Source organism: Lissotriton helveticus, chromosome 6 (genome assembly GCF_964261635.1).
Source record: "Lissotriton helveticus chromosome 6, aLisHel1.1, whole genome shotgun sequence".
Classification (NCBI taxonomy): Eukaryota; Metazoa; Chordata; class Amphibia; order Caudata; family Salamandridae; genus Lissotriton; species Lissotriton helveticus.
The window spans coordinates 2,109,567,514-2,109,593,334 of NC_136067.1; the positions used below are offsets into that span (position 1 = coordinate 2,109,567,514).

At 46.5% G+C, this 25,821-nt stretch overlaps 1 protein-coding gene across 3 annotated transcripts in view; it reads right to left on the reverse strand.

The window, feature by feature from the left end:
* LOC144764076 (uncharacterized) overlaps positions 1-25,821 on the reverse strand; it is an 81,506-nt gene that overhangs the window by 36,391 nt on the left and 19,294 nt on the right. Inside the window, exon 1 of one of the 3 annotated variants that reach the window (XM_078650235.1) lies at positions 22,510-22,784. The exons of 1 other annotated variant lie outside the window; for it this stretch is intronic. The gene's annotated coding sequence lies outside the window, so the exon portion shown is untranslated. Of the gene's footprint in view, positions 1-22,456; positions 22,785-25,821 lie in introns of those variants that run through there. One more of the 3 variants, XM_078650236.1, reaches the window with a different exon arrangement.

Here is a 25,821-nt window from a genome sequence, read left to right on the forward strand (position 1 = left end):
AGGCGATTCTCTTCTTGTTAGATCTGTTGGCAGCTTTCGACACCGTAAATCATTCAGTGCTAGTCCAACGGTTGCAGGATCTTGGCATAGGGGGTTCTGCCTTGGCTCTCCTTACTTCATTCCTGGAAGGAAGAGAACAATGTCTGCATCGGGAGGGATTGCAATCAGATGGTTTTGGTCTTCCTTGTGGCATGCCGCAGGGTTAAGCGCTTTCGCCGACTCTGTTCAATATCTATGTCACCCCCTTGGCCGGACTTGTCAGGAAGCACGGTTTTGTAATGGTGTCCTACGCAGACGATTCTCAACTAATCTTCTCGTTGGCGAAGCAACCTGAGGATACCGCTGCCAGGTTCCACGGGTGCCTTCTGGAGATCCTGACCTGGATGAACCAGGGCTACCTAAAAATCAATACAGAGAAAACGGAAGTCATGGAATTTGGGCAAGGACAACTCTTGTGGAATTCCTCATGGTGGCCAACAAGCGCAGGGGAATGTCCCAAGCCGGTGCCCGAAATCAGGAATCTGGGGGTGATTTCCGACAGTCAGCTCAGTTTTTCAGCTCATGTAAACAGCCTTACCTCCTCCTGTTTCCACCTTATAAAAAAGCGGAGAAAAATGTTCCGCTTCATTGACCAGGCGCTACAAAAGAAAGTGGTAGTGGGTCTTCCGCTTTCTATATTGGATTACTGTAATGCGCTGCTTCTGGGAATTGATAAAGCCCAGAGTAACAAATTACAGTCCCTGCAAAATGCAGCTGCTAGGCTGCTGCTAAACATTCCGTAAGGCAGTTCAACGTCGAAGGGATTAAATGCTCTTCACTGACTCCCCATACAGCAAAAGGTGGAGTTTAAGGCCTTATGCATTGTCCATAAGGTGTATTATGGGGGAGAGTCTAAGGATATACAGAGGTTATTTAAACCTTATATGCCGGCCAGGACATTACAGTCTAGCAAAGCCTTATGCAGGTAGACAAAATTGGGAGAGTCAGATGGGATGGAAGAACATTCTCCCATTGTGCAGCTAAGCTGTGGAACAAACTGCCACTTGCTATGCGACTGCAGCCTAACCATCTAGCTTTTAGGAAGGATTTAAAAACTTTGCTGTTTCCACCAATATAGCCTGTTAACCATGTGACTTTCCCCCACTTACACTAGGGCCAAGACGCTGTCTGCATTCACACGCTTTATAAATATATATCCTATCCTATCCTATCAAGAAGGAACAAGTAACACAGCTAATTCATTCTTCCAAATCCGGCTCCCCGTTTGATCCATGTCCCCATCCATTGTGCAACCTGCTCCTGACAATCCTCTCTTGAAAATCTTCAATGCAATGATTAAATTTGGTTATTTTCACAAACCGTGGAAAAGAGCATTGATTCTTCCTTTGCTAGAAAATCTAACCTGAATCCTAGGGACCCACATAGCTTTCGTCCCATCTCTAAAATCGTAGCAAAAGCGATGAATCAGCAATTAGCTACTTTCATGTCGAAGCACCAGCTTCCGGATCCCACTCCATTTGGGTTTAGGAGAGGTCACTGCACAGAAACATCCTCGATAGTAGCAAGGGAGTAGATTAGGGCAACTCTTGATACGGCACTCACCTTACTTGACCCATCGGCGGCATTCGATACGGTCAACCATGGCTTGCCGATTGACCGCCTCTTTCAGATTGGAATCGAAGTGGCCCTTTTCAGTTCCTTTCGCAGTGGGGAGAACAAGCAGTGTCAATAAAGGAGTTTGACTCAGACCACTTCTCCCTGCCCTGCAGAGTCCCTCAGGGGTATTTGTTGAGCCGGACGCTATTTAACATTTATGTAACGCCACTGGCTTGCCTGATCATATATTTGTGTTTCTCTTACGTTCTATGAAGAGAACACTCATATTGTAGGCTTACTTTCTAGCAATTACAATAACACTAGTAACAGATTTCATAACTGTTTGCTGGCAGTCAGGGATTGGATGAGCAATAACTGCTTGAAGCGAAACTCTGGGAAGACGGAGGCCCTTCTTCTCGGTAAAGAGGTCTCCTTATGCTCCCCATCTTGGTGGCCTCAAGACCTGGGAACTCTTCCATTACCAGCCAGGAACTCTCCCATTACCAGCGAGGAAGGTAAACAATCTAAGTGTTTCAATGAACTGCAAGCTCGTATATAGAGTATCAAGTCAATGCCTCTATTTCCTCTTCCTTCTTTACACTAAAGATAGTGAAGAAAACCCTCCATTATATTCCATCGGTTTTACAAAAACCTACGTGGCAGACTTAATCTTGTTTGAAATAGACGACTGTAATGGTTTTTACTTGAACATGCAACAATAGTTTGTGAACAGGCTCCAAAGCCTCCAACATGCAGCGGCACGCATGTGGATGGGGATTCTTACATTTCAACCCGTAACACACGCCCTGCACAAGCTTCATTGGCTGCTTAAAAACAGAGAATCAGATCTGAAGCTTGTGCACCACCTACAAGCACTTCACGAGACAGGCCCAGAATATCTGGGAGAAGGTTTTCAATGGTGCTATCCTAATAGGCAGCTACGTTTCATTGGTGACGAGAATGTTCTCGTCCCTAAATTCAAATGCTGCTCATAGGGCGGGTAATGCTCTGTGGTGTGTGCTTCTAAATTGCGGCACACTCTCGCTCTACACAATAAATCCATGAACGATCTTTTATCCTTCAGGAGGCTTTACAAACCTTTCCTTTTAATTATTAGTAGGGTTCTTCAGACCTTTGTGACAGTGTCAGTGCCAAGTTACCTCTGGGTATGTGTGCATTATGGAAGTATTTGTAACATAACAAAGTGACAACCTTGGCCGCCAAGACCTCTGTCCTGCCGGCATCGGTTCCCCAACCCAGCCGGAGTAACCAAAACTAACTGTTTCAAACTTTTTCAAAGTTTTCAAAGTTTTTGTTGGCCAATGCTTGTTTGCAATTGCATTTAAAAGTGATATTATCTTCTAAAATCTGTATCTCCGGAACGCTCCAGTGGATTCTGTTCATCAAGTTGTTTATATTTTCATAAAAATATAATCTATTTTTATAAATTGATCTCTTCTCTCTTCCATGTGTCGTTGCTACTTATTTCCTCGTTTGATGCAGTTAGGTGTATGTAATGTAGATGAAATGTATTTTCTAATGTACCAAATATAATTTGCGAGTCAGTAACCTATAACTGACTCTCAAAATAGGTTTGCAAGTCACTATTAGGAAGGGCTGTGTAAAGGGCGTCCCTTCCTAATAGCAAATCACACTGGTATGTATGAATGTTTTGCGACCGGGAATGCAGTCACAAAACATTTGCAGATTACCACCGATTTGAAATTGGTGGTAAGGCATTCACAAATGGTAAGGGGTCCCTAAGGAACCCCTTACCCTTTGTGAATGAGGGCGCCAACATTGTTTCAGAGCAGGCAGTGGTCCCACTGACCAGTTACTACTCTTAAGTAAGCATTTGCAATACAATAGGTCCCGTATTACAGAAAGTTTGAGCTATTGGTATTGCTAATAATAATTCAATGCTAATAGCTCAAACTTTCAGTAATGTGAGACCTATTGCATTGCAAATGTTTTTTTTCTATTGTTTTAATTTTTGAAGCAATCGATGCCCCCAAGCTTTAGCTTAACATGTTTAAAGCGCGGGTGCCACGATAGTAACAAAAGTAATGAAAAAAAGGCATGAGGCAATTTTTTTTTAAATGTATTGACTTGTTACAATGGTGGCACACACGCTTTAGCTTTAAAAGTCTTAAGTGTGTCTGCCATGATTGCTTCAAAAATAAAAAATTAGAAAATAAAGGCATGGAGGCGCATTTTTTTCTATTTATTTACTTTGGAAGCAATCGTGGCAGCTGCGTTTTAGCTTAAGATGTTTACATTTAAAGCGTGGGTGCAGCGATTGTAACGAAAGTAAAGAAATAGAAAAAACAGCAAGCGGATGCATTTTTTTCTATTTATTGACTTTTGTTTCAAACACCGCAACCGTGCTTTAGATTAAAATATTTAAAGCTAAAGGGCAGGAGCGGCCAATGCTACAAAAGTAAACAAAGAGAAACAAATGACAGCCACTTGCTTTTTTTTTCAATGTATTTACTTTTGTTATAATGGCGACACCTGCAGTTTAGCTTTAAACATCTTAAGCTAAATCGCGGGTGCCGCAATTTCTTCATTCAAAAGTAAAGAAATAGAAAAAAAGGCACAGGGATGCATTATTTCTATTTATTTACTTTTGAAGCAATCATGGCATCCGCACTTTAGCTTATGATGTGTACAGCTAAAGTGGGCGTGCTGCAATTGCATTGTAAGAAAAGTAAAGAAATTGGGAAAAAAGGTGCTGCTGAGCTCAGCGATCCACAAATAAGAAAAGAAAGGTGCGACTATCATTATTGCAGCTGAGGTGTGCCGCACTGGGAAAAAAAAACACTCACGGACAGTGTGTAGGCACGAGTGAGTGATTTAAGAAAATTGTGCTTACAGACTGTAATTAAAATATGTAGAGTAACGACACATGTAACAGCGGCTGTCCTCATGAGAGGTTACAACAGAAGAAAGGGAGGTACTAAGGAAGGACACATAAGCTTATTAATGAATAAAAAGGCACCACTTACAAAGGTCATTAACAGGAGCTAATTGAAAAGATGGGAGGAAAATGGGTGGAGCTTCAAGTCCATATCTGAATACAGAAAGTCTCGACGAGACAGCGCAAGCGCGGCCTAGGCGAGACCTAAAAATGAAAAGAAAGCTTTTTCATTTTTGAAAGGCATCCTGTTTTCCTTTAAGGACAACAGCCTGCATTTCTTTAAAAAGTGCTTTATTTAAAAAGCATTGTGTCACAGCAAACAAAAGATGGACGGAATGCTGACAATGCAAACATTCTCCCCCAGTCAAAAGGTCCTAGGGATGATTGTTTCCTGTCCAGGGAGGACCTGGCTTGGCAGGTTGGGTGTCTTTTGCTTAAAAAGCAGTCACATACATGGTAGTCTACTGACCCCAGCAGACCACCATCCCAATGAATGCCAACCATTCTCATAAATTGCGACCTGCCTCATGAATTTTAATGAGGCAGTGTCTGAGGCACTGTTGTACATCAATCAATCAAATCAATCAAAAACAACTTTATTCGGTTTTTCATAATGATAGAAACACCATAAAAGTTCATAAAAATGCATTTTTTACATGTTTACTCAATTTATAAGAACATTTAAAAAACAGGAAGATTAAAAAAACCAATTTATAAAAATACAGTATTAATAATGACTTGACTTTTTACTTATATCCTTTGTGCTCAGTTCATTCTTTTCAATGTCAAAGATTAGAGCGATGACGTATACAAAATTTCAGAAAGCATGCAATTGTTTTTGCTATTAGTTCATTTTCAAGATATTGTAACGCCAAGTATGCTGGACGACATTGGCGTAAGCCCCAGTGTTTTAATATGGGCAGTAGCCAATGTCTGCGGGGTGCCACAAAAAATTTGCAAAATAATGTTGTGTGTATGGTTGACTGTTGTGATTGGGAATTGCAAGGGCACGGTAGGAGTCTTAATGACCAGTCATTCTGTATGGGAAAGGAGACCATTAAATGAAACATATTAAACCTAAAACGTGTCAAGAGCAGTTTTTCAAATTGGGTTACTTTATACATCAAATAGGGTTCAACAGACAGCACAGTTTGTACCAATAAACACTGTTGTACAGAGGGTTTATGAATTTCTTTTAACAGACGTAATTGGCTCAAATGTGCAAAGCATGCTTTTCTCAACTCTAGTTTGGAGATATTGTTTAAAGATAATGGGTCTGTAAAAAAATGTTCGAATCCCATATCTGTTAAAAGGGCTTTGACGTAAACTATCCATTTTATCCTCCTGTAATGGTCAAGCGTCTGAATGTCTTGTATGATGGATCTGGTTAGATGGCATTGTTCAGTGACCCAGATTCGACGCCATAGCATTACAGGCTGGGCTTTTATGATGTCCTCTAGGTAGTCTATGCCCAGCTCTACATGGCAAGCATATGTGGAGGAATTTTTGGGTAACCCGTAAACCCGAGTAGGGATCTTAAAAAGGAATTTTCTATTTTTTGTAGTTCAGTCACATTTGCAAAGCCCCATATCCCTGCCCCATAAAGAGCGGTACTGACACATTTGGCATTATATATTTTTAACATTTCTAGTGGTGGTTTATGTCCCAATTTTTGCGCAAATGACCTCAATGCCATTGTTGCTCTCAGAAAGGATAATTTCCTGGCATTGATTGCTGCCTTCCACTTGAATTTGTCATCGATTACGATTCCCAAGTATTGATATGTTGATGTTCTCTCCAACACTTCTCCTTTCACAAATAGTCTTTTGGGTTTTACACTCTTTTTCCCCGCGTGTATAGTAAAAGTTTTTTTCACATTTAAAAACAAATTCAGACTTAGCATAAAGTCACAGTATTTATCCAATGCTCGCTGTAATTCCACCGAGGTTCTGGCTAGGATGACCGCGTCGTCGGCATATAACAAAGCACGTATCTGCCGACGACCAACTGAGGGGAGATCTTTAGTTCCTTCCAGCATGGCGGCCTCGAGGCCATTTGTATAAAGGGTAAATAAAAAAGGGGCCAGCACACATCCCTGCCTGACCCCCTTTTCCACTCTAAAACTTTCTGTCAGTTGGCCCTTTGTCCCAAATCGCACTCTACCTGTTGTTCCGGTGTAGAGTTCTTGAAGGAAGTCCACAATAGGAGGATCGGCTCCCATTGTGAGAATGATCCTCCACAGCCTTGAGTGTATAACACAATCAAAGGCTGCGGATAGATCTACATACACCATATGGAAGACATTTCCCTTAGCCTCCAGATATTTTCCTGCCAATAAGGACAAGTTTAATGCTTGATCTACAGTACCTAACCCCTCTCGGAATCCGTACTGTATATCTGATATGATGTTTTACGTAGCTGACCACTCCTGAGTCTCTCGAGAATGATCCGACCAGCGACCTTCCCAAGAGAGTCCAGGAGTGAAATGGGCCTGTAGCAGGTTGGTAAAATTTGGTCTCCCTTTTTAAAGATCAGGACAAGTACAGATGTTTTCCATGATTTTAACAGGCCTTCTTCTACAGTAGCATTTAATACGTTTGTCAAGAGCGGGGACCAAAGTTCTTCCTTATATTTAAAAATTTCAATGGGAACCCCATCTGGCCCTGGGGCCTTACCAGTTTTTGAGGACTTTAATGCTTTCTTTACCTCATCATGTGTGAAATGCAAGCTTAGCGGGTAGGTGACTTGATTCAATGGATCCATACAATCCATACTATGTGATATCCCTAGACCAAAAACATTAGAGTAGTGATTTACCCATTCATTGTTGGTGATTGCAATGTTGATAGATGGTAAATCCTCTTTGCCTGTAAGATATGGTGACCTTACTATTTGCCAGAACTCTGCGCTATCTTTAAGTTCCGAGCTTTTTTTAAGACGCTCCCATAGATCAGTTTTTATCTCTTGTTTTCTGTTTTTCATCACTAGGACATACTCTTTTCTTAAAGTGATGATCTCCTCTCTATCTCTTTTATCCCTTCCGAGCGCTTTTTTAAATTTTGAGTATGCTTTGGTGCAGGCTGGATTAAACCAGCCTTTCTTCGCCTGGTTTTTTTGTTTGCAGGATTTGGTGAGTGCCTTCTTTATATTTTGTGAGATGGCATTGAAACTGGTTATTACGTCACTACATTTTGTCTCGGACCCTGTGACTATTCCTGTAGTAATCGCTTTTTTATCAATATTTCCCCACTTTAAGGTGTAGCCATTCAGAGAACCCAACTCAAGATTTTGTTGATCTAATAATATCAATGTATCAGGGTCTTTTTGATTCTTTTGATCACTCAGGGCGATTATAATCGGGAAGTGATCGCTTAGAGGGTTTTTGGCTACTTCAAATAATTCTATATTTGGGCCTTTATGTATTGAGATCAAAACATAGTCTATCAGACTCATCAGCCCTCTTCCATTAAAGGTTGGTGTAAAGGGTACTCGGAAAGGCTTTAGTTCGTTTGCGAAGCCCAGTTCTAATTCTGTTAAGACCTCGTTCATTTTATCACCCTCAAATGAGTGTGTAAAGTGAGTTATCCTATTGCCATCGTCTTCCTCGATTCCACATTTATCAGTATTATTATTCTCACATAAATGGAGATTAAAGTCGCCGCCCCAGAGTATAATACATGTTTTATTAGCATATTTCTCTTTTAAATCTTGTAAGATTAGAGAAATCTCTGAGAGGACATTAGTCAAATCATCTAGTTTCTTGTTATTATAAAAGTTTACTATGATATATATCCTCTGTTTGGTTCTCTTTAGAATAATTATTTGATAGTTCTCTATTAACTTAAGAGGGACAATTTCCTCATTGCATAAGGTATTTGCTATATAAATAATTAGGCCACCGCTATTTCTTCCAGATGGAGATTTTTTTGCCGAGGAAAGAAAGGTCTTGTACCCAATTACATGTACTGGGTCAATGGCCCATGTTTCCTGAAGACAGATAACACTACTCGTGTTAACCTGATTTAGGAAATTGGGATTTGTCACTTTAGCCAGCAAACCTGCTATGTTCCAGTATGTTAGATATATTAAAGAGGTACTGCTATTATGACTAGGGGAAGTAGTTGTCATTAATACATTTTCCAGTAGTGCGGGACTAGTTTTCAGTTGTATTAAGTTGGTCTCATTGTTTAATTCTATTTGGGTGAGAGGGGTTTGAATATGTTTATCAGAAAAATTTGCTGCGTCCTTTTCCACTCTGTCCAAAACACTATCTATCACCTGCCCCTCTGAAGTTAATGTACAGATAATTGTCCCTTCTAGATGGTCATTTTTTTGTCGATAATTAAAATCAAGAGTAGACAGTGCAGTAAACCTGTTTTGGATCGGAATACTATAGGAATTGCCTGGTGCAGCAGCAACTTGATGCCAACGAGGGTCCCTATATTCTTTATGCGGCATTGTGGACAAATAAGGATGAGACGTAAGATAAGTATGTATCTGTGGTTGATGTCTTTGTGTATGAACATTTGGATAAGTGAATTTGGGATACTGATGTAAAAAGGGAGAGTTATTTTCTATCATTTGATAGTGATCAAAAAAAGGAGTGGCTAGGTTGGATCCCATAGTTGTTGAATTTGTAATCAGATGTCTATAAAAAATATCCCACCGGGAGAAGAGTGGTATTAAATTCCCAGACCGAAGGTGAAGGGGCCCTTGCCAAGGTTTTCTCAGCCCATTGCGGGTTCTTAAAGCTTATAGATATGCAGTCACCTTCAAATTTTTTCTTCAGGGGGCCTATCCATCCTACTCTCTGTACATTATTTATTTCTCCTGTACATTCTATCTGGAAATTACAATTTGCTATCAGCCAAAGCAAGATCTTGTTTTTCAAAGAGGAAGAAGTTTCCTCCTGATCGTGTCTGAGTTTAGAAACATTAACCAAGACCAATACATAGGCACCACATTCAGGTGGAAGATTGATTCGTGAAGGAATCTGTCTTGAATTGTATGGAGGATCGTGTATTGGCCGAGGTTTTTGAGAAGTTGTGAAAGTAGAATTTGATTGGTTATGTATCTTTGTTATGTCATGAGATGGTACTGTCTTCTTTCCTGTGTTTTCAGTTACAGCCTGGGTGTTAGTAGTTGTATTCGGAGTAGAACCACTTCCTGTAGCAGAGTTATTTAAAGGATTTTCTCTGCTTATAGAAGGGACTGGTTTTAGTTGTGATTTTCTCGCTATATCTGCAGATGAAGTAGCTTTTGCTAACTGTTTGGTAGTGGTAGGTTTACTAATAGTTGTTTTTGCGGCTGTATTAGTAATTACAATGTCTCTAGGAGCCTTTTTGTTGACAGCGATAAGTTCCTCTAGTTGTTTTTCAATACGGGCCAATCTAGATTCAATTGGTGACATAAAGATGGCCAAGAGGTCACCAACTCTTTCTATTAGTTGATCCTATTTTGTATTTTTTGTGGGTGCGTCAACATTATCCACACGCACCTGAGTATTCCCCTGAATATCCTCGGTTGGCGCCCCTGTATGTATTGTTATTCCACTAGCAGTGGGATGTTTGGTTGTGCCTTTTCTAGATGGAACTTTTGTTATGTTACGTTGTTTTTCAGCAGGAAGAATAGATATCGTTGGTTGTTGAATCCGTTTGCGAATGGCACCCTCTTGGCTGGGTCTTATTGACGAAACACTATTCTCTTCTACAATTTCCGGAGTATGATTTATATTTAGGTCTGGTGTCTTTTCTAATTCATTACTCGTGTCAAAGTCACAATCAATTAATGGGTCTGTTGCTGATAGATTAATCTCATTGGGAATAGTATGGAGATCAGGTCGTATTTCTCGAGGACAACCCACTTGTAGGTCATTATGCTTTGCTGGAGTTTTTGCCAGCAGAATGTTACCAAGAGAGGAACGTTTAGTTTTTAATAGTTCTTGTGAAACCCTACACTTGGCAACTTCTAGGTCTTGTGAGACTCTGCGTTCAAGGAGTGAAATGCTGAGATCAATAGCATCGTTTGTTCTTGTAATGAAACTATCGATAGGAGGACCAATAATGGATATGCTTGCCGCAGCAGTCTTACTTCTGCCTCCCCTGGTAGACATCACTGAATACGCATAGATAGTCAGGAGTAACAAAATTCAATTGACTCTAATGAACTCGAAGCAAGGCAGTCCAAAATCAAAATAATTTTTACTCTATAGAGATTAAAATATATCTGATCACAGTGTTCACAGGCAGATTGGATAGACAAGTTTACCTGCTAGATAGCGAAGTGGTAATGTTAGGGGGGTGTACCCAACCCGACCTCCTCGTCCTCTGAGGGCCTCAGAGGGCCCGCCCTTTGCCCGGGCTTCGCCCGGCGCACTCCCGCGTGCTCCCGCGCAGCGGGATTGCCCTTCTGTTATATAGTCGTCCTATGGGCGTGGCAGGCAGGCAGCGCGGACCAGGTGGGCTGCCGAAAACATCCCGCGTAAAGAACACATTTCTGGTCACCTGAAAAACCTCCACTGGCTCCCCGTCAATAAGAGAATAACTTTCCGCCTCCTCACCCACGCACACAAAGCTCTCTACGAACTTGGACCCGAATGCCTCAATTCACGTCTTTCCTTCTACACCCCCTCCCGCCAGCTGCGCTCTTCCAACCAAACCCTCGCTACTGTTTTCCGCGTCAACAAAACCACCATGGGAGGAAGATCATTCTCCTACCTGGCGGCCAAAACCTGGAACTCACTTCCCATGCACCTTCGCCTCACTCAAAACCACCTAGCATTCAGAAAGCAGCTTAAAACCTGGATATTCGAGAAGTAATTCCCCACCCCTCCTCAAGCGCCTTGAGACCCTCTGAGTATGTAGCGCGCTATATAAATTTATTGACTTGACTTGACTTGACTCCTTTCCCCTCCTCGCAATCCCAGGCGTGCAGTGCAGTGAGCTACGACGGCTCCCAGCTGCTCCCAATGACCCCACACAGCGAGGCGGCAAGAAGTTGGATGTCAGGGCTTCAAACTCCCTTCCAAGGTGAGCGGCAATGTTTACAGGCGGAAATTGTTCAGAGCGTCCCCATCAGGGCATTGTACATCAGATTACCAGGGCTGGGCTTGAGGTTAAGAGAACGAGTCTGACTGGACCAAAGACCGTATTCGTGAATTCGTGAATTTACTGCACGATAAGGCCCCCCCCATATCATACAGTACCCCCAAATCCTCACAATGCCCCTTTCACTTTCAGCCACATTGTCCTGCTCAGGCTTAAAGTCCTTCATTTGAGAAAAGAATAGTTTTTTAAAGTGCTTCATTGCACCCTGATGCTTTGTATAATGAAATAGAAGGGGCTGTGAATGGTGGCTTGTTCACTACAGCTGTTCTGTCGCAGTGATTCAGGGGTCGCTCAGAACACCTCGGGGTGCAGTGCGTTGGCACCATCGGGCACAAACCCCACTCTAAGAGCTGATGCCCCAGCAGTGATTGACACCTGAAGGCTTTGTCGCCCTCTGATGCCGGGAACCCTTCACATGTTAAAGGTTTGCTTCTCTCACTCCCTGTGCTGATAATAGTGGAGGTCTGTATGCAACAACAAGGGAACCCAATCGGTTATCCGGGGACCGTGGGTAGCTATAGTCTAAGAACAACAGTGGTCCCCAAGAGTATATAAATTCAAAATCGGATAAACAATAGTCCACAATGGGAGCTATATTGGCCACTGTCCAGCCGGACAGGGTAGTTTATTTTTTACAATGAAACAAATACTGGGGTGTGGAAGGGCACAATCCTGGACCGTTTTCAGGAACAAACAAGGGGAGTTTTTTAGGCAAGAAGGAGCATGATTGGCCACTTGTAATTCAGTAGACATTGAAAGTAGTGCCAATAAAAGTGCTAGACACAGCGTAAATCAGACATAATAGTAGGGCTGTGAAAACACTTAAAACAAGTCGACGTTTCTATCCCATATGCTCAATGTTGCGGGACCATCATCAGGACTAACAATACATACATTTGCTTGCCTGGTATAAACAGTTAAACACACAACCGCCCATATGGGTCGGCGGGTTTCAGGGAATTTTAATAAATTGAGATAGGTCCTCGTTTTGATATTCGCCTGTTTGGTACAGGTAGTTCCGTTATGTCCACCTCATTTCCGTTAGGACAGAATTTTCTTGCGGGGGAGATTGGCCTGTTAGGTCCGGTAATAATCAAAACGAGTCAGTGGGAGGCAATGCCTCCGTAGTGTCTGAGGTCCCTGGGTGCTCTGCCGAGTCGCAGTCACTCTGAGTGACTGCGACTCGGCAGAGCACCCAGGGACCTCGTTTTGACTCGTTTTGATTATTACCGGACCTAACAGGCCAATCTCCCCCGCAAGAAAATTCTGTCCTAACGGAAATGAGGTGGACATAACGGAACTACCTGTACCAAACAGGCGAATATCAAAACGAGGACCTATCTCAATTTATTAAAATTCCCTGAAACCCGCCGACCCATATGGGCGGTTGTGTGTTTAACTGTTTATACCAGGCAAGCAAATGTATGTATTGTTAGTCCTGATGATGGTCCCGCAACATTGAGCATATGGGATCGAAACGTCGACTTGTTTTAAGTGTTTTCACAGCCCTACTATTATGTCTGATTTACGCTGTGTCTAGCACTTTTATTGGCACTACTTTCAATGTCTACTGAATTACAAGTGGCCAATCATGCTCCTTCTTGCCTAAAAAACTCCCCTTGTTTGTTCCTGAAAACGGTCCAGGATTGTGCCCTTCCACACCCCAGTATTTGTTTCATTGTAAAAAATAAACTACCCTGTCCGGCTGGACAGTGGCCAATATAGCTCCCATTGTGGACTATTGTTTATCCGATTTTGAATTTATATACTCTTGGGGACCACTGTTGTTCTTAGACGATAATAGTGGAGGTAGCCGCACGTCATGTGGTTGTGGGTGAACTGTCCATGCACCTAAAATTGTACATTTTTGTTCGGTAAAGAAAATTCAGTAATATGATTTCAGCCAGACTCCCCCAGGCACATGTTCAGCAGGTGCATATACCAACCAAGCTATCTTACTGGCTTTCGAACAAGTGACCTGCATGTTATCCACAGACCACCCCAGCAGGCACTGGACTTCCTGACCTCGCCCAGTGGGACTGGACTGTGTAACCTGATGTTATCCACAGTCCACCCCAGCAGGCAAGGGGCTTCTGACCTCTCAGTGGGACTGGACTGTGTAACCTGATGTTATCCACAGACCACCCCAGCAGGCACTGGACTACTGAACTCTCAGTGGGACTGGACTGTGTAACCTGATGTTATCCACAGACTACTCCAGCAGGCACTGGACTTCTGACCTCTCTCTGTGGGACTGGACTGTGTAACCTGAAGTTATCCACAGACCACCCCAGCAGGCACTGGGCTTCAGACCTCTGAGTGGGACTGGGCTGTGTAACCTGATGTTATCCACAGACCACCCCAGCAGGCACTGGACTACTGACCTCTCAGTGGGACTAGACTGTGTAACCTGATGTTATCCACAGACAACTCCAGCAGGCACTGGACTTCTGACCTCTCTCTGTGGGACTGGACTGTGTAACCTGATGTTATCCACAGTCCACCCCAGCAGGCACTGGACTTCTGACCTCTCTCTGCGGGACTGGGCTGTGTAACCTGATGTTATCCACAGTCCACCCCAGCAGGCACTGGACTACTGACCTCTCAGTGGGACTAGACTGTGTAACCTGATGTTATCCACAGACCACTCCAGCAGGCACTGGACTTCTGGCCTCTCTCAGTGGGACTGGGCTGTGTAACCTGATGTTATCCACAGTCCACCCCAGCAGGCACTGGACTTCTGACCTCTCTCTGTGGGACTGGACTGTGTAACCTGATGTTATCCACAGTCCTCCCCAACAGGCACTGGACTTCCTGACCTCTCAATGGGACTGGACTGCGTAACCTGATGTTATCCACAGACCACCCCAGCAGGAACTGGAATTCTGACCTCTCTTAGTGGGACTGGACTGTGCAACCTGATATTATCCACAGTCCACCCCCAGCAGGCACTGGACTTCCTGACCTCTCAATGGGACTGGACTGTGTGACCTGATGTTATCCACAGTCCACCCCAGCAGGCACTGGACTTCTGACCTCTCTCAGTGGGACTGGACTGTGTAACCTGATGTTATCCACAGTCCACCACAGCAGGCACTGGACTTCTGACCTCTCTCAGTGGGACTGGACTGCGTAACCTGGTATTATCCACAGTCCTCCCCAGCAGGCACTGGACTGCTGACCTCTCTCAGTGGGACTGGACTGTGTAACCTGATGTTATCCACAGTCGACCCCAGCAGGCACTGGACCTCCTGACCTCTCTCAGTGAGACTGGACTGTGTAACCTGATGTTATTCACAGTCCACCCCAGCAGGCACTGGACCTCCTGACCTCTCTCAGTGGGACTGGACTGTGTAACCTGATGTTATCCGCAGTCCACCCCAGCATGCACTGGACTTCCTGACCTCTCAGTGGGACTGGACTGTGTAACCTGATGTTATCCACAGTCCACCCCAGCAGGCACTGGACTTCTGACCTCTCAGTGGGACTGGACTGTGTAACCTGATGTTATCCACAGTCCACCCCAGCAGGCACTGGACCTCCTGACCTCTCTCAGTGGGACTGGACTGTGTAACCTGATGTTATCCACAGTCCACCCCAGCAGGCACTGGACCTCCTGACCTCTCTCAGTGGGACTGGACTGTGTAACCTGGTATTATCCACAGTCCTCCCCAGCAGGCACTGGACTGCTGACCTCTCTCAGTGGGACTGGACTGTGTAACCTGATGTTATCCACAGTCCACCCCAGCAGGCACTGGACCTCCTGACCTCTCTCAGTGGGACTGGACTGTGTAACCTGATGTTATCCGCAGTCCACCCAGCAGGCACTGGACCTCCTGACCTCTCTCAGTGGGAATGGACTGTGTAACCTGAAGTTATCCACAGTCCACCCCAGCAGGCACTGGACCTCCTGACCTCTCTCAGTGGGACTGGACTGTGTAACCTGAAGTTATCCACAGTCCACCCCAGCAGGCACTGGACTTCTGACCTCTCAGTGGGACTGGACTGTGTAACCTGATGTTATCCACAGTCCACCCCAGCAGGCACTGGACCTCCTGACCTCTCTCAGTGGGACTGGACTGTGTAACCTGATGTTATCCACAGTCCACCCCAGCAGGCACTGGACTTCCTGACCTCTCTCTGTGGGACTGGACTGTGTAACCTGATGTTATCCACAGTCCACACCAGCAGGCACTGGACTTCTGACCTCTCAATGGGACTGGACTGTGTAACCTGATGTTATCCACAGTCCACCCCAGCAGGCAGTGGACTTCCTGACCTCTCAATCGGACTGGACTGTGTAACCTGATGTTATCCACAGTCCACCCCAGCAGGCACTGGACTTCCTGACCTCTCTCAGTGGGACTGGGCTGTGTAACCTGATGTTATCCACAGACCACCCCAGCAGGCACTGGACTTCCTGATCTCACAATGGGACTGGACTGTGTAACCTGATGCTATCCACAGTCCACCCCTGCAGGCACTGGACTTCAGACCTCTCAGTGGGACTGGACTGTGTAACCTGTTGTTATCCACAGACCACACCAGCAGGCACTGGACTTCCTGATCTCTCAGTGGGACTGGACTGTGTAACCTGATGTTATCCACAGTCCACCCCAGCAGGCACTGGACTTCCTGGCCTCTCTCAGTGGGACTGGGCTGTATAACCTGATGTTATCCAGAGACCACCCCAGCAGGCACTGGACTTCTGACCTCTCAGTGGGAATGGACTGTGTAACCTGATGTTATCCACAGTCTACCCCAGCAGGCACTGGACTTCCTGACCTCTCTCTGTGGGACTGGACTGTGTAACCTGATGTTATCCACAGTCCACCCCAGCAGGCACTGGACTTCCTGACCTCTCAATGGGACTGGACTGTGTAACCTGATGTTATCCACAGTCCACCCCAGCAGGCACTGGACTTCTGACCTCTCAGTGGGACTGGGCTGTGTAACCTGATGTTATCCACAGTCCACCCCTGCAGGCACTTGACTTCCTGACCTCTCTCAGTGGGACTGGGCTGTGTAACCTGATGTTATCCACAGTCCACCCCAGCAGGAACTGGACCTCCGACCTCTCTCAGTGGGACTGGGCTGTGTAACCTGATGTTATCTACAGTCCACCCCAGCAGGCACTGGACCTCCTGACCTCTCAGTGGGACTGGGCTGTGTAACCTGAAGTTATTCACAGTCCACCCCAGCAGGCACTGGACTTCCTGACCTCTCAGTGGGACTTGACTGTGTAACCTGATGTTATCCACAGTCCACCCCAGCAGGCACTGGACCTCCTGACCTCTCTCAGTGGGAAGGGACTGTGTAACCTGAAGTTATCCACAGTCCACCCCAGCAGGCACTGGACTTCAGACCTCTCAGTGGGACTGGACTGTATAACCTGATGTTATCCACAGTCCACCCCAGCAGGCACTGGACTTCCTGACCTCTCAGTGGGACTGGACTGTATAACCTGATGTTATCCACAGACCACCCCAGCAGGCAGTGGACTTCCTGACCTCTCAGTGGGACTGGACTGTGTAACCTGAAGTTATCCACAGTCCACCCCAGCAGGCAGTGGACTTCCTGACTTCTCAGTGGGACTGGACTGTGTAACCTGAAGTTATCCACAGACCACCCACGCAGGCACTGGACTTCTGACCTCTCAGTGGGACTGGGCTGTGTAACCGGATGTTATGCACAGTCCACCCCAGCTGGCACTGCACTTCTGACCTCTCTCAGTGGGACTGGACTGTGTAACCTGATGTTATCCACAGTCCACCCCAGCAGGCACTGGAGCTCCTGACCTCTCTCAGAGGGACTGGGCTGTGTAACCTGATGTTATCCACAGTCCACCCCAACAGGCACTGGACTTCCTGACCTCTCAATGGGACTGGACTGTGTAACTTGATGTTATCCACAGTCCACCCCAGCAGGCACTGGACCTCCTGACCTCTCAGTGGGACTGGACTGTGTAACCTGAAGTTATCCACAGTCCACCCCAGCAGGCACTGGACTTCCTGACCTCTCAGTGGGACTTGACTGTGTAACCTGATGTTATCCACAGTCCACCCCAGCAGGCACTGGACCTCCTGACCTCTCTCAGTGGGAATGGACTGTGTAACCTGAAGTTATCCACAGTCCACCCCAGCAGGCACTGGACCTCCTGACCTCTCTCAGTGGGAAGGGACTGTGTAACCTGAAGTTATCCACAGTCCACCCCAGCAGGCACTGGACTTCAGACCTCTCAGTGGGACTGGACTGTATAACCTGATGTTATCCACAGTCCACCCCAGCAGGCACTGGACTTCCTGACCTCTCAGTGGGACTGGACTGTATAACCTGATGTTATCCACAGACCACCCCAGCAGGCAGTGGACTTCCTGACCTCTCAGTGGGACTGGACTGTGTAACCTGAAGTTATCCACAGTCCACCCCAGCAGGCAGTGGACTTCCTGACCTCTCAGTGGGACTGGACTGTGTAACCTGAAGTTATCCACAGACCACCCACGCAGGCACTGGACTTCTGACCTCTCAGTGGGACTGGGCTGTGTAACCGGATGTTATCCACAGTCCACCCCAGCAGGCACTGCACTTCTGACCTCTCTCAGTGGGACTGGACTGTGTAACCTGATGTTATCCACAGTCCACCCCAGCAGGCACTGGAGCTCCTGACCTCTCTCAGAGGGACTGGGCTGTGTAACCTGATGTTATCCACAGTCCACCCCAACAGGCACTGGACTTCCTGACCTCTCAATGGGACTGGACTGTGTAACTTGATGTTATCCACAGTCCACCCCAGCAGGCACTGGACTTCCTGACCTCTCAGTGGGACTGGACTGTGTAACCTGATATTATCCACAGTCCACTCCAGCAGGCACTGGACTTCTGACCTCTCAGTGGGACTGGACTGTGTAACCTGATGTTATCCACAGTCCACCCCAGCAGGCACTGGACTTCTGACCTCTCTCAGTGGGACTGGACTGTGTAACCTGATGTTATCCACAGTCCACCCCATCAGGCACTGGACTTCGGACCTCTCTCAGTGGGACTGGACTGTGAAACCTGATGTTATCCACTAACCACCCCAGCAGGCACTGGACTTCTGACCTCTCTCAGTGGGACTGGACTGTGTAACCTGATGTTATCCACAGTCCACCCCAGCAGGCACTGGACTTCGGACCTCTCAGTGGGACTGGACTGTGTAACCTGATGTTATCCATAGTCCACCCCAGCAGGCACTGGACTTCTGACCTCTTTCAGTGGGACTGGACTGTGTAACCTGATGTTATCCACAGTCCACCCCAGCAGGCCCTAGACTTCCTGACCCCTCTCAGTGGGACTGGACTGTGTAACCTGATGTTATCCACAGTCCACCCCAGCAGGCACTGGACTTCTGACCTCTCAGTGGGACTGGACTGTGTATCCTGATGTTATCCACAGTCCACCCCAGCAGGCACTGGACTTCTGACCTCTCAGTGGGACTGGACTGTGTAACCTGATGTTATCCACAGTCCACCCCAGCAGGCCCTAGACTTCCTGACCCCTCTCAGTGGGACTGGACTGTGTAACCTGATGTTATCCACAGTCCACCCCAGCAGGCACTGGACTTCTGACCTCTCAGTGGGACTGGACTGTGTAACCTGATGTTATCCACAGTCCACCCCAGCAGGCACTGGACTTCTGACCTCTCAGTGGGACTTGACTGTGTAACCTGATGTTATCCACAGTCCACCCCAGCAGGCACTGGACTTCTGACCTCTCTCAGTGGGACTGGACGGTGTAACCTGATGTTATCCACAGTCCACCCCAGCAGGCACTGGACTTCTGACCTCTCTCAGTGGGACTGGACGGTGTAACCTGATGTTATCCACAGTCCACCCCAGCAGGCACTGGACTTCTGACCTCTCTCAGTGGGACTGGACGGTGTAACCTGATGTTATCCACAGTCCACCCCAGCAGGCACTGGACTTCTGACCTCTCTCAGTGGGACTGGACGGTGTAACCTGATGTTATCCACAGTCCACCCCAGCAGGCACTGGACTTCTGACCTCTCTCAGTGGGACTGGACGGTGTAACCTGATGTTATCCACAGTCCACCCCAGCAGGCACTGGACTTCTGACCTCTCAGTGGGACTGGACTGTGTAACCTGCAGTTGACAGTCAAGGGCTCTACTCACCTCTTTATTGTCAGCTTCTCGAGCTCTTTCTGTCCAACTGACAGACCTCAAGACTGGGAGAGGTTTGAAGGGTTCAAGAATGATTCTACCTTCCCACTACAGTCCACCCTGACACTCACATGGCCCCCTCAACCCACCCTCAGCCCCACCCCCTCCTCTTTCTCCCATTCTTGTGTGTTTGCTGCAAATGCAACATAAACATGCAAAGTAAACACTGAAATACAGCGCTGTGAGTCTTCTTACAGACGCTGCAATTTAAAATATGAGAAAACTGACTTTAAAGAGTTATGAAAGCAGCACACACACATCAAAGCCATTAAAAAAAAATACTGACAAATGGATTCCACCCCCCACACCCACCCTCCACCTCGATGCCTGGATTCCATCCAGAGGGAAACATTACACTGACACCCCATTGGCTCACTGGACCAGAGAGCATGCATGGAGCCCCGCCCACAATACCCCTGTCAAGTGAACCCACAACCACAGACAATCTAACACTTGAGCACGAAAATAACACATCATTGTAAACAAAAGTATGTTAAACAAACATCACTTACATGAAATCTCCTGTAAGATGACATCACACCCCATACCTTGTCATGACTGCTTCTAATATCTACTTCACAAGAATGAGAAGCTGAGACAGCCCTGCTGGGATCAAAGCTTGATAGCCTGATCACCAGTGGCTTCTTTTAGGTGGAATAGTTATTGCACCTGATAAAATCAGGGAAAGAAATGTATGTAGAGATGAAAGATAAAGATGGAACAAACAAAGGGGAGGTGGATGGTACAGAGGGAAAGAGGAGGGGTGTGGTGGAGAAGGAGGCAGGGGGGAGAGAGGGAGGGTGAGAGGGAGAGAGAGGGAGGCAGAGGGTAGAGAGGGGGAGAGAGGGAGGCAGAGGGGAGAGAGGGAGAGAGAGGGAGTTAGAGGGTAGAGAGGGAGGGCGAGAGGGAGAGTGGAGGGGAGAGAGGGAGAGAGAGGGAGGCAGAGGGAACAGATGTTACAGAGGGAGGCAGAGGGGAGAGAGGGCGGGTGAGAGGGAGAGAGGGAGAGAGAGGGAGGCAGAGGGTAGAGAGGGAGAGAGAGGGAGGCAGAGGGGCGGGAGAGAGAGGGAGGTAGAGGGTAGAGAGGGAGGGCGAGAGGGAGAGTGGAGGGGAGAGAGGGAGAGAGAGGGAGGCAGAGGGTACAGAGGGAGGCAGAGGGGAGAGAGGGAGGGAGAGGAGGGAGAGGGAGGGAGAGGAGAGAGAGGGAGGGAGAGGAGAGAGAGGGAGGGAGAGGAGAGAGAGGGAGGGAGAGGAGAGAGAGGGATGCAGAGGGGAGAGAGGGAGGTGCAGGAGAGAGAAGGAGGTAGAGGGGAGAGAGGGAGGTAGAGGGGAGAGAGGGAGGCAGAGGGGAGAGAGGGAGGGAGAGGAGGGAGAGGGAGGGAGAGGAGAGAGAGGGATGCAGAGGGGAGAGAGGGAGGTGCAGGAGAGAGAAGGAGGTAGAGGGGAGAGAGGGAGGTAGAGGGGAGAGAGGGAGGCAGATGGGGAGAGGGAGGCAGAGAGGGAGAGAGAGAAGCAGAGAGGGAGAGAGAGGGAGACAGAGGGGAGAGAGGTAGAGAGAGGGGGGCAGAGGGGAGAGAGGTAGAGAGAGGGGGGCAGAGGTGAGAGAGGGAGAGAGGGAGGGAGAGGGAAGAGAGGGGGAAGAGGAGAGAGAGGGGGAAGAAGGGGAGAGAGGGAGAGAAGGAGGGAGGGGTAGGAGAGGGGGATCCGGGGCAGAGGGAGAGAGAAAGGCAGAGGGTAAGAGAGGGACAAAGGGAAGGGATGGGGTAAAGGGAGGAGAAGGAGACAGAGAGGAGAAAAAGAGGCAAAGGGGGAGATGACGGTTCAGGAGAGAGGGAGGCGAGAGAGGCAGAGGGGAGAGAGGGAGGCAGGGTGATAGAGGGAAGCCGAGAGATGAAATGGGGCAGAGGGGACAGAGGGAGGCAGAAATGAAAGGGAGAGTGGAGGAGAGAGAAGGCAGATGAGAGAGGGGGCAGAGGGAAGGGATGAGGCAGAGGGACAGGACTGGAAGCAGCACTGGAACAGCCGTCGCCTTTATAGCCATGTAGACCAGTTTCAATGGTCACAGGCCTGAGACCCTCTGGGAGCGCCCCCTTTTTATTACACTAAGTACTTCACAAAAAAGGCAACATCACCCACTCACTCAGTAATTTCCCTGGCTCAAGCGCTCCCACACAAACAACTCACCTGCAGCAGATCACACAGCGCGCTCACCTGCAGCAGATCACACGGCCGCTCACCTGCCGCAGATCACACGGCGCGCTCACCTGCCGCAGATCACACGGCGCGCTCGCCTGCAGCAGATCACACGGCGCGCTCACCTGCAGCAGATCACACGGCGCGCTCACCTGCAGCAGATCACAAGGCGCGCTCACCTGCAGCAGATCACACGGCGCGCTCACCTGCAGCAGATCACACGGCGCGCTCACCTGCAGCAGATCACACGGCGCGCTCACCTGCAGCAGATCACACGGCGCGCTCACCTGCAGCAGATCACACGGCGTGCTCACCTGCCGCAGATCACACGGCGCGCTCACCTGCAGCAGATCACACGGCGCGCTCACCTGCAGCAGATCACACGGCGCGCTCACCTGCAGCAGATCACACGGCACGCTCACCTGCAGCAGATCACACGGCCGCTCACCTGCCGCAGATCACACGGCGTGCTCACCTGCCGCAGATCACACGGCGCGCTCACTTTACACAACACTTTGGGTTGAAAGTAACTGGCCTGTCGGAGTCTGACTTTCAGGGCTTAAACAGTCGCCCCCACCCGTCATTAGCAGTGCTCAGATGGGGGGAGTCCCAGAACACCCTCCAAGCACCCCCACCCTAAATGATGGTGAGAGGTTGCAGGACGGAGAGATGAGGGGCGGGCGGAGCCTTTGGTCTCCCTGGTTACACAATAAATGTGCCCCCCCTTGTGCTCTGTGGCGCAGCTCCTCTCAAGACAGGAAGGGGCTGGCAGCATCCTGTAGACATGTGCTCAGGAACTTCCTCTCCACCCAGCCCCCACCCCCTGCTTCCTCTTGTCATCTCCGCTCCCTCCCTCTGACCCCCCCTCCTGCTTGTGGTCTGTGGTGTGGCCTCCTGTAGGGACGTGTGAAGGGCCATCCTGCCCTGAACACACCCCACACCCTGTGCTGATGGAGCGAGATAGAAAACAAAATTTTGTTTAAACTCGCAAAGTCACATTTCCATAACATGAATAAAATTATTAATGATTTGTGATATGTCGTACTAATACAACTTAGATTAAACTTTACATGTGGGGGGACTAACATGTGTGCTCATAAACGTGCATATTTGTTGCATCTTTTTGTTCGTGCAAAATAATAAAATAATTTATTGTTTTCGTTTTTGTCATTACTAACTGCTGCAAACTTAAAATAAGCATGTGCTTGTTTTGCTTTTCCTTGTCTGTGTGATGTCATTTCTACTATTCTAGGTGCATATGGGTCTCATAGAAAAACGGAGACTGGTAAATATAAACGCTGCTTTAATTGTTTGCATTAGCTAGGTAACATTTTGATTAATCGGGTGGGTTAATTAATTAGTAAACCATGGGGTGGATACAGAATCTACATTATTTCTTACATTAATACTTTTCTTGTGTTTGTTTTATACTAGAAAACATAAGTTGCCTGCTTTTGGGCCTAGTTATTTGAGCCGCAGAAAAAGAGCTGATCTATAATTCTGCAGAAAGTCACGAGACGCCCATTCTGAACTAAAACGTTTATTGAAGCTGCATTCACAAAGCAAAAACTGATGAGCTGACATCATTCTGTCGGACATGGCCAAGGTCGAAAGTGAACTTTTTGTCAGTCCTTAACTTGGCATCCGCGGAAGTTGTACTGAAAGGCTATGGAAGTTGCGAGGATGACTTAATACAAAGTTGCAATCGCAGGAAGCTTCTGGCTTCACGTGGAAGAGACAATGGTCTTTGTAAGACATGATTTTGTGGAACTTTTTAAGAATCGGGTGACATGTCACTTGTCACTCTCAGCCAATGGGACGTCGAAGATTTCTGAAAACTTTCCTTTGCTAGTTTAGTTAGCGTAGAAAGGTATAAAAAGTCATGCCCTTAGGGTTGGGCTGGCTGCTGCTTTCTGACTTTCCGATGAGGGTGATGTGCTGCTGGACTTTGCGTGGAGCACGTAAGAATCCTCAAAGATCTTTACTTTAATTTCTGTCTATTTAGCTCAGTTAGGGAAATAGGTTTTAGAAATGCTAAACTTTATATAATTTCTTTAAATTTGATTCAATTGCTTAAATTGTATTTTTCTCATATTTCTTACCATTATGCTTGCTTTATTGCAAATAAATTTCATTTATAAAACTTTCAACTTATATACCATAATTTAGAAAATAAAATCTTACTTTTGACAAACAAGCTGGTCTTGGTTATTCAGAAGTGTAGGTTACCTTTAGCTAGATCACGTCGCCTATGGTGGTCGTTTAAATGATTGGGTTTTATTCTAATGACAATATTCTTTCTGCAAATGTATAAATATGTATATAGTGTGTAGATAATGTGTATATAGATTTATTCTGACCACCTGATTCAGTAGGCCCAAAATATATCAGGTTCATAAATGGGTCCATATTTAGTATAGAATTTTGTTTATAGGTTATGTAGTTGGGTAGCGTAGTTTATGATATATTTTCTATAGCCCGCTGGATCAATTCTCTGGTAGCAGAAATTGATGGTTGCTAAGAGGTAACCAAGGTAATATGTTGGTTGCTAAGGGTTACGTCATGGTATGGAAATAGGATCGATGTTTTAACACATGTTAAGTTCGTTTTTCGTACTATCTGTAAGCTATACCGGTATAGATTGTGTGGCGAGAAATTAGTCACGCAAGCCATCTGTTCAGTTTGTAGTGATATCGCCGAGTATCACAAGAGGTATCGCCGTGTACCATAGTGTTGTCGCCGAGCAGCACAGTTATAGGGCTAGGTCTGAATCTTGTATAGTGAGGATTTTCTAAGAAATCAAAGCAGCATGAGAATAGGGACAAAGCGCCTTCCATAAAACTCACTGTGATGAGAGTATTAGTTATTTCCGAGCTTGAGTGAAGGGTAAAATTAACGTCGGTGCATGATTATCTATAAACAGGTTAGAGTCCTGTACGGGTACATGTTTCATATCTATAAACAGGTGAGAGCCCTGTACGGATAACGTCGTTATTTTGCTAACGGTGCATGAATTCTATAAACAGGTGAGAGTCCTGTACGGATTTCATGTGTGTTTGAATTTAGGGAATTTTCCGTGTAAAAGTGCGAGTTTGAATTGTATTTTATGTTCAAGTGGAACTCTTAGAACTTTCACTTCGCGGTGGATTCAGAGCAAAGCGAGTTCATAATTATACGTGTTAGAAGGGTGGGGTAAGGTTACTCTACTGACAATTGAATATTATCCTTAGTGTGAATAGCGCCGTCTATTCCGAAGTGTGGATACTTGAATGTATGTAAACTATCCTAATTAGTGAAACGAACAGATGTTGTCTTTATAAGTCATTGTTAAGAATTAATTTACACTGAAAAGTGTTCTTAAAATGGCGCTGTGAAAAGATTTTGTGAAGGAGGGGTAAGCGCCAGGAGTGAGAAGCGAGAAACCGCAGCTGCTGTGTACGTCACAGAGCCGCGCTAGGATTGGGTGACCTACGTCACAAGCTGTATTCTGATTGGCTCCTGAGTCTCTGACGGCCTGTGAGCTGATTGGTCCTTCGAAAATTCTCCAAATTTATTGGTCGAGCTGAAAAGTGACGCAGCTCAACTGCCATTGGCTTGTTGGTGTGTTTCGCGCACGGATTGGTTGTTTTGCGGAACATCCCGGAAATATTTTACGAACGATTTTGTGAATTAAATTTAACTTTTTAAAAAAAAAAATGAGTTATCATTTTAAACATGTTGAGAAAAAGACAACATTATTTCAGAAATTTAAAAATTTATTTTCACCTGACAAGAAAATCGAAACGCG